This window comes from Cheilinus undulatus, linkage group 18 (assembly GCF_018320785.1).
Source record: "Cheilinus undulatus linkage group 18, ASM1832078v1, whole genome shotgun sequence".
NCBI lineage: Eukaryota > Metazoa > Chordata > Actinopteri > Labriformes > Labridae > Cheilinus > Cheilinus undulatus.
In genome coordinates this window covers 36,278,162-36,288,092 of record NC_054882.1, presented here as the reverse complement: position 1 = coordinate 36,288,092, position 9,931 = coordinate 36,278,162, and the positions used below count along the sequence as shown (strand labels likewise).

The 9,931-nt window shown below is 41.7% G+C and overlaps 1 non-coding gene across 1 annotated transcript; it reads left to right on the top strand.

The window, feature by feature from the left end:
- Positions 1–2,520: 2,520 nt before the first annotated feature.
- Positions 2,521–2,594, top strand: trnan-guu. The gene has a single exon. It is a non-coding gene; the product is annotated as a tRNA-Asn (tRNA).
- Positions 2,595–9,931: the final 7,337 nt, after the last annotated feature.

The following is a 9,931-nucleotide window of genomic DNA, read 5'->3' as shown; positions in this document are numbered from 1 at the left end:
TCCCCTAATTCTTTGTCTCCTTGTCTTACCTCTTTCCACTCTCCTCTTCTCTGTCTCCTAAAGTCCTCCCTCCTCTCTGTGCTTTTCTCTCCCTGTCTGCTTGCTCACTAGCTCCCTCCCCCTCCTCCCCTCATCTCTCTGCATTGCAGTATCTGTGTCAGCCATCGGCAGAGAGGGCTGTGTGTGAGTGAGTGTGTGGGACACACACCGGCAGCTGGACAGAAACTGAGATGGATAGCATCCGTTCACCTCACTCTTCTCTTTTCCTCTCCCAATTCGTTCTCATCTCTTCCAATGTCTGATTTTTATCTACTTTAGTTTCATCAGTGTTTTCTGATGATCTCACTGTGCATTTTCTCTTTCTTTCTGTTTTGGTATTTGTCTTGCATTTTTATTTTTAGATGCCATGGTTGTGTTGAAGGGTTAACACACAGTTTAATCCTGAAGACCATTCAGTTAAGCCTGAGGTTTGCACAGCCTGCCAACAAAGTTCTGTGAACTAAATGGAGCTTAAATGTAGTTATACTATGAGGCCAAATTTATACTGTGAGTTTGACTTTGTGGATTCAATATTTCAGACAATTTTACATGGTTTTACGATAAAAAGGTTAAGCCATTTGAAATGAATTCTGTCTGACCCTAAGTGATCGTTTGAAAATGAGATACATTTAGTTCTTATGCTTATAACAGCAGATTTTATAACATCTAAATAGACAAGCCCTAAGACATGCATCTGTACATTTTATTAATCTTCTTTTTGCCAAGATAAGTTAAGTCAACAATTTAAGTTTTCTTAATAACAGAACAAGAATTGTTATCTCAAAAGAATGGTATAGCCTTTAAGTCGAGACATGAGAAAACAAAAGATTGCTTTTTTTTTCACGAGAATGGAAGCACTGGCTGCAGATAAAGTACATATTTGTGCTTTAGAGCAATGGCTGTCAGTCTATTTTCGCCCAAGGCATGCCTAAGGTTTAGCCAAAATGTCATATTGATACAAAATAGACTCTTTAAATAACGTTACAGTCAAAGCCGTCCACAAGGGGGGATAAAAGTGAGAGCTCTCTAAGTCCAAGCCAACTGGTGGCTCATAGAGGTCAGCAAAATCATGGTCCATTGTTAAGTTAATCTGTGATAACCAATATATATTTAACCCAAATAATAAACACTCTTATCAAAGCAACAAAAATGCCTTATGTGCGTTGGTGTGATATAGCTTTCTTAGAAATGTAATCCTCTTAAAACAAGCCAGGCCGTAATGTGGCAAATGCCAGAAAGTAAAGCAGAAGAAATTGAGACAAATTTAATTAAGAAGAACTAAATTGTAAAAAGAGAAAATTGAAGTAAAATTGGCAAAATTGATTGATGCTGCAAATTTGATCAAAAGTGGCCAAACAATGGCATAAATGGGAAAAAAAGTGGCAAAAATTGCTTTAGGATTATTTAAAAAATGGGTGAAAAGGGTGGCAAAACTTGGTTAAAAATGTTTTTTAAGTGGAAAAACTGGTCAAAAAGTGGCCAAACAATGGCATTAATGAGTGAAAAAGTGGGGAAAAAAGCTTATTCTTAAGGGCAGACCTGGTTACTTTTCATGAAGTTGTAGTAATAATGTATGGTTGTACGAATTCCCAGGGCATATCTAGACTTGCCTGTTACCAAGCCATTTGAGAACCACTGCTTTAGAGTGATCAGAGGAGGAAATACAAAAGTTTTCTACTTAAAATGTTTGCTTTTATAAAACTAACCTGATTTAACACAAATGTGCTTAAGTTCCAGTTTAAGGCTACTACATTTAATTGAATCTAAATTGTATCTTGGAAGAGTTTGTGCCATAGTTGTCCAAAAATATTGACATTTTATCCTGTTGTGATGAAGAAGGTGATTTACACCACTATTTATTACATTTTGCAATTGAATTGTTACATAATGAGGGGGGAAATGCTGTTACAATTGTCCTGGTTAAATAAATTGTACCTGGTTGCAGCTTACCTAATCCCTAGTCTGGGTTTCCTGCAGTGGCAGGTGTTTTCCTGAGTGCTGAAAGCAGTATCTCTTCAAGCAATACTCAGTGGAGATGGACAGAAGTTGGCTGCTCACCTTTAGTTCTTTTTAGATTTGATACCAAGATAGTTGAATCCATTGCTCCTAAGGATACTCTTCCCAGGGGCACTGTGGCTTAGTTGGTCAAACTGCCGGTCTTATAAAGAGGAGATCTTGGGTTCAAATCCCAGCAGTGCCTTCACACCTTCACTTACCTCTGAGAGCTTGAATTTTGACCACACCTGGTAACAGTACATGTGATGAGTTGTTCTCTAATGGCAAAATTTCTGGACGAGGCTGACAGGTTCAAAACAACCTTCCATGTAGGTGCGACAGCCCTTTTTCCACTCTGCCTCAGTGGGATTGGAGGGGACACTCGATCAACAATGGTGGAGTTTTCATGCATCGTGCCTTGGAGATCTGGCTCAAGTTAAACAGCATGAGGTGGCAGACCACTGAGATGCCAGAGTGAGTGTGGTTGTCTCTGTGGCGCAATCGGCCAGCGCGCTCGGCTGTTAACTGAGAGGATGGTGGTTCAAGCCCACCCAGGGACGAGAACTACCTATTCCTGGGTGCTCCAGTAGTAGTAAGGAGGACCTCTTCCTTTAATCAGAGACTCACATGTGCTGCACCTTGCCAAACAAGACATGACAGCAGGTAGGTCCACTGTGGTTTTACTTCATTTCGAACTCAAGTTCTTACTCATGCTACCAAGCTGACATTGGCCGCGATGCCGAATAATTTTTAATTATAAAACCTTAACACCACCTAAGTTACATCTTGGCCTGAATGCTAGGTGATTGGCTCAACACCATGACATGCCTGGGCCCGCCCTAAGGCTTTCAAGGGCCCCGCCCACCTGCCAATGTAATTCGAGCTTACTCAGCCCACTTTGGTTACACCATTTACCCTTGGATACTTGCTAGCTTGTGATTTTTGTCTGAACTGCTCCAGCACGGATGGCCTAGCCTTCGCTTGAGGGTTGAAAATTCCCCTTGGGTCCCTGTTGAAGTGGCCCTCTTCAGCAACGCTACGGTGGGTCAGAGTTCGCTCTTTGTTTGCCACTCCACCAATTAGCCTAGCATAACATAGGGCTATGAGTTGCTAGGATTAGCATGGGATGCTACGAAGAAGCGCCGCTCTCAGTGTGGGAGGCACATGGCGGGAAAGGACACACATGAGAAATGTGTCCTATGTCTGGGACAGGAACATGCGAAGCTATCTTTAAATGACCCTTTTTCTGCCTCGTACGCTCCTGACTCTCTCTCCCCATGCTCCATCATTGAGCTCAGCTATTTGGTCCCGCCAGGCCAGCCCAGCTCTCTCCTAGCCTGCTAGCCCGCAGACGGATGCTGACTTCCCGCCCCCCTAACGCACCTGCAGGCCAGCTCTCTCCTTCAGTCGAGGAATCTCCGCAGCACGAGGAACTCACTGAATTTCATGCCAGTGAATAGGCATCCATTGCAGGAGAGGAGGAGGAGTTTGGTGAAGAATAGATAGCTGTGAGGGAGGCTCTGTGGGGTCGGGAGTCTAAGGACCCCTTCCACAGGGAATTTATGGAGGTGATGTGCCCCCCCCCCCAAATTTTTTGTGATACCTGTAGATAGATAGATAGATATTTAGATAGATAGATATTTAGATAGATAGACAGATAGATATTTGTTTAAAATATGTTTTTCACCTTTAATAAGATTTAATTAACAGACGTACAGTGTATTATACTGCCATAGCATTATACAAGATCAACTAAATTGACTCTAAAATTCTAGCTAATCTAACTCTAGAAGTACATTTTTCAAGTTCATGGAGTTGAACAAAATGGCTGCCTCCTAAATGAGCAAGCCTTCGATGCACAAAATGGCTGACCAAGACTCCATGGTTACCATGACTCCACTAAAAGTGCATCATTTCTTAAGTTCATGGATGAAGTTTAACAAAACGGCTGACACTCTAAACAAAGAGGGCTTTGATTTGCCCAAGTCTTTCTTGCTGTGCCGGTATTCCTTCTTCAGTTTCTTGAGTTAATTGATTATTTGGTCAGGTGTTTAGGTGAACCTGGCCTCTGCTTTCTCTTCCGCAAGTTCGGCATATAACTTGCCCCTCCTTGTACTACTCTCCAGCTTCACCTGGAATTCTGTTGATGCCCATTTTACAACCAAACATTTTGTTTCCCAAGCAGACCAATTTTTTCCATTTTCTACTCTTCTTCACAACTTAGAATGTGATACGCCCACTGATGATGTCACGAATCCCAAGACAGAACCAACTATTTTTGGTTCCAGCTGAGAACCAACTTTTCAGGTTCAGGACCAATTCTTTTTCCGGTTTGAACATGCCGGCTGGTTCAAAATTAGGTTCAGGAACTGAAACCGGCATGGAGCCCTGCCAGTCTGAAAGGCCTAACAGGCCGTCTAGGATCACTCACAACTCCATCCATTAAGATAAATCAAACCTGCAGCTAATGTGGCAAGGACTTTTTCTTTACATAGGGAACAGCAACCATTTCACAGCCTCTCAAAAACTATGTTGCTACAACTTCAGCTTAGAAAATCTATGGCTGACGCTGTATGTTGACCCACTTTGACCGCCTCAGCTTAAATGTGGCTGTAGCTCTGCTGGTACATGTCAGACCCACAGGGAGAGTCAAAATTCCCACTAAAGCCAGCTACAAAATGCCATGTACACAGGTTACACACAAGGCCACATTCCTAAATAGAAGCTTTGCCAACAAAGGTGTAGTAATTACCCACTACAGAGGTCACTACAAAGGTTTCTACAGTATAATACAGCAGCAAATTAGGTTTCACCTGCTTATCTTAAGGTAAAGCATAAGCAAGCACACAGCTCTCTGCTTCCATTTATCCACGTCATGAAAGTGTTTTTGTGCGCTTTTAATAATTAGCCGTGTTTAATTATTCATTGACAGCAACAAGGGAAATGTTAGGCATCTGTTTTCCAGCTTCATCTCTCCAACATTGTTCCTAATTTCATGTCCCATTATGTGCTCATTAAATTCAAGTCCTGCTGTTTTTTGGCTCACTGGCTAATCCATGCAGATGCAGACCAAACCATCAGAAACCCAGTTGGACTGAGCCTCGCTAATGATTGAGGTACCACTCTTATTTTCCAGTCAATTTCTTTCTCCTGTCTCTATCTTTCTCACTCCTACACTCAAGCACCTATACTACTGTTAATGACCAGGTGGAGAGAATGGCTCGACATTGTGGGTGTTAATGGCTGGATGCAAGCAAACACTGTCATCCATTGAGACATTAAATGACACAACATAGTAGCCCATGTGTGTAGCATTGTGTTCAGGTCAGCTATAGGAAAAGCGAAAATAGAAACTGATCTGCTTCTTATTCCATGACATGACCAGGCAGACTGTGTCTATAAAATAAATAGACCAAACACCTGCTCACATTTTGGAATGAAAGGGGCGTTCAAGAGCCTGTCCTTGCTGAAGCAGAGTGTAAAGTCAAATTGGTTGGGTATTAGAGTGCACGTCCATGTAATGATGCACTGTTTGGTTTTTAAGGTATGGGGTAAAGCTCACTGACAGCTGGGAAAGTAAACCTCTCTCATATTCTGCTCTCAGCCCGGGTCCTGTGGGAATGAATTCTGGATAGGTTGACAGATTCCTGTGGTCAGTGTCTGTATATGAAATCAGTGCTCTTAGATCTACGTCTGGCAGAAACCTTGACTTCTTTTGAAGGATTTTATAATAAAGAGCACAGACATATAACAATCAATAATCTTCAATAATATCAGTTGAGATGATTCATATGTACTTTTTAAAATTTTGGTAAATCTTGCAAAATTTTAACCTTGCAAATCAAATGGATATGCCTGTTTCCTTGATTTTTTTTTACTGGCGAATCCATCTTGCGAAGCTCCCATCTGAACCGTTTAGGCTCCGTTGGAAAGTGACAGGACCAATCAGCGATGAGGGGCGGTACTTTCAGGCGCAGCAGAGTCGTGACGTACACAAGCAGCAGCAAGAGCTGGTGCAGTTATGGAGGAAGAGATTAGCGTGGATGCTGCTGAAGCGCCAGTTTTATCAGAACTTGACGACATTTCGTCATTAAAAAAAGAACAAAGATCAGCAGTGAGTTGTTTTCTTTTCAAAAACAACAAAAGTCAAGTTACTTACATGTCTATAGTCACAATGTTTCGCGTTATTCCTCAGTAGCTGTGCACGTGCAGCTTGCTAGCTGCTATGCCCCTTGAGTTTATAAACATTAATCCAGTGTGACGAAACCAGCTGATTCAAACCTGTTATTTTAATGTTTAGCTGACACAATGTGAGTTATGTTGCCTTTATGGTCCAGTCAGTAAAATGACGAAAGCCACATGATGTGTTCAAATGTAAACAAGAAAAGGAAGTTCTGGTTTTGATGAGAAACTGCAGGTCCGCTGGCTGGAATATTGACAGTTTACAAAGGAATAAAAACAAGTTGAGGATTCTGCTCGTGGTTCTGCTCTCACAGTGAGAGTTTGTGGAGTCGTACGGCCAAAATATCAAACATGTCAGAAATCCACCTGACCAGTTGGGAGCAGCTGGTTGGTGTAGCAGAGTTGTAGTCAGCCGTTGTATCCCGCTGTACGCTGCAGGACAACTGACACACGATCCGACTGAAAGTCTGCGTGACTTCCAGGTGAGTGCGACTCAAAAGTTGTGGCTGAATCAGATGAAAGTTACACAGTGCTTGGCTTTAGAGTTGTTGCCTTCATTTAACAGTGTTAACTGATTCCATAAATGAACACATGTAATGAATTTGTCTCTGCATTGCCTAATTTAGCTGTCCTTACTATAAGATAGGATAAGATCTCCTTTGCTCTGAAATATGTATTGTGGCATGCACATGTGTAGACGATTGATTGGTACTGTATTTCATTGCCATTATTGCCCTGTGGTGTTCCGGGCAAGTCCCACTGGGAGGAGGGCCCGGGTAAGACCCAGGACACGCTGAAGAGACTATGTTGCTTGGCTGGCCTGGGAACGCCTCGGGATCCCCTGGGAAGAGCTGGACGAAGTGGCCGGAGAGAGGGAAGTCTGGGCTTCCCTGCTTAGGCTGCTGCCCCCACGACCCGATCTCAGATGAGCAGAAGAAGATGGATGGATTGATGGATGTATTTACTTGCCCAGGGACTGCAGATGGGAATTAGCTAGCAAGCTAAATCTGGTTCAAAGCATCTTTTCCCTTTGAGACTATTTTAATTTTTTACATTGTCCTGGACACAAATAAACTTAATAAACTTAACTAAAGTAAATATGATCTCTGTAAGTAATGATGATTGGCCAATTTCTCTCGTATTTTATTGGCTACACAAAATCTGATCCTGGAATCCCTACTCTAATCATTTCACCTTGAGATCATTGCCTGATGGATGACCTTGCTAATGGCCTGGATCTACACATAGCAGCGTGACAATCTAAGACATTGTTCCAGACCTTTATTTCTATTCTTTTGTATTCCAATCAGATTATGAAAACACAGGACTTACTAATACTTCTGTGAGGGCAATAACAATGATGACTCACTGAGTATAGGGAGAGAATCTTTCCAGAATAGTCTAAGGTTTGTGTGTGAGTGCATGCGTGTGTGTGTGTGTGACAGATTGGCCCTGATTGAGGCCAGGTGTGGTGACATGCTGAGCGTACTCATTATCCACATCAGAGATGGTAGCCTTGTTAACATGTGCAGTATTATCAATACAAATAGAATTATTCTGATTCCAAATGCACTGTTTTCATGGATGCTGAATAAAGTGATCTGATAATGACATGTGCTCCATGCATTAGGCATTTAATTATAAAAAAAAGCATTTTACATGTGAAGAGCTGTCCAACAGGTCTTGTGTCAGGAACAGAAGAGGAAGGAGGAGTGGGAAGTTGGCATGCAATGAACTGTAAGCAACAAAAAATGGCCCACTCGCGCTGCTACACCTTTGCCGATTTGCATATGTAACTCTGGTCCCATCCACACGGAGACAAATATATTTGATGATATATTGCCGTTTTGAAAACGTTTTCTGTAAGGACGAGATCTGTAAGGAAATATCTGTGTAAGCACGGAATCACTAAAAATGACTCAAAGCGCTGTAGTGCATATGCCAAGCCTGTATGTGGTGCTGTAATGCTGCCATGGAAATGCACAAAAAGAGAGAAGAAGATCACAGAAAAGTGACACAAACTTTCCTCTAGTTGCCCTCCTGGTTTTTCTCTGCCTTGGATTTAAGAACATACGGTGTATGCGTTTCAGGGTGGTGGTAAAGGAGCATCAGATTTTGCTGTAAAAGCCATAACAAGCTCAGTAGCATCTGCAGCATGAACACAACCCTGTAATCCGCCATTGTTGTTTTGGCCGGACCCGTGCAGGCGTCTTAAGAGAGCGACGCTATGTGTGACGTAATCGTTTCAAAAAAGATGCGGTTGGCCGTCCACACGGAGACGAACTCTGGATCCCGTTTTCAAAAAGTATCATTAACAATCACCCAAAATGCCATTTCCGTGGGGGTGACAAAAAGATATGACAAAAAAAAATGTTTGCGTATACTCCTGAATTTGTCTCCATGTGGACGGGGCCTCTGTAGCCAAGATAGGATGGGTGTAAGATGGCCCAGTCTCTGTCAGTCTGTTCCCAAAAACATAATCATGTATGGGTACAGCATGGAAAACCTGTGCACTGATGTAACTAATGAATCATCGATGATTATATTTGCCAAATTTTGTCATCCTTAATGATTTGAACTAATGATTTAAAGTAAAGACTACTAACATACCGGTGTGGGGATCTGTTGTATCCAATTAAGGTTTTTTTTTAGCATCACAATTGATCAAGAATTCTACCACCTGTAAAAACTGAAAATGTCAAAGGCAACAAGTTCCCCAGCAATGTTTTAATAATGTCAACTAATTTGGGTATATCTCATCTAGCACAGGAATACAAAAGTGTATTTCTTCTGCCTGATAATACACCCCTTGATGCTGTGGCTACCCAAATTGAACTTAAGTAATGTAGGCTTCATTAGCAACTCATGCTAAGCCCTAAGATGTTGAACTGCTGAACATCTAAGCTTCTTCGAATGTAGCTCTCCTCCTGTGATGCATGAAGTTCTGCCAATAGAGAGATTTCAAACAAATCCTGAATAAACACAGAGAACTATTTTCAGACATGATGCTCTCATTTTGACAGCCATTATATTAAACTGTCAGTTCGAGAATCCTCAGTATATTACATGAGGGAGCTATTTGGTTAAATTATAGCTATATTATCTAATTCTGTCTGTCACAGACTGAGCTGATGGCTGAGGGACTGAAACAAGTGAACAGTTCATTTAGAAAGAGATGATAGCAATAGACAGCTTTGAATATTTGTTCTTAGAAAAGAAGAGCTCTGCTACCTTTTACCCATATCAGTCTCTATTAATCATCATGTTCTGCCTCTAGTTCAGTTTTCAGACCTGTCTGTAGTGGGTCTACCCATCAGTCTTCCCTCAGCCTTCTTCTATTAATGTCCATCCACTGTCTCCTCTGTCTCATGTCAGTCACAGTCTAAAGGCTGACCAGAGAGGCAGCAGACAGATACAGAACTCCATTTATCCATCATTCAGTCTCTGTCAATTTACAAGCGCTCTGACTTGTCTCTTCTAAAACAAAGAGCTGAAGCATTCAGCTATTCAAGATGTCCAAAAAGTCCTTACTAAGAGTGGTTATGGCATTTTTTTGTTAAAATACCATGTTTATGGCAATAAAAGTCAATCAATTATAAGTCATTAATATCAAATATCCTTTGTGCAAGAAGGAACAGGAGGAGCACTGCCAGAGCCCTGCAAAACTATGTTCAGCAGGCTACTAATGTGCATGTTTCTGCTCAAACTGTTGGAA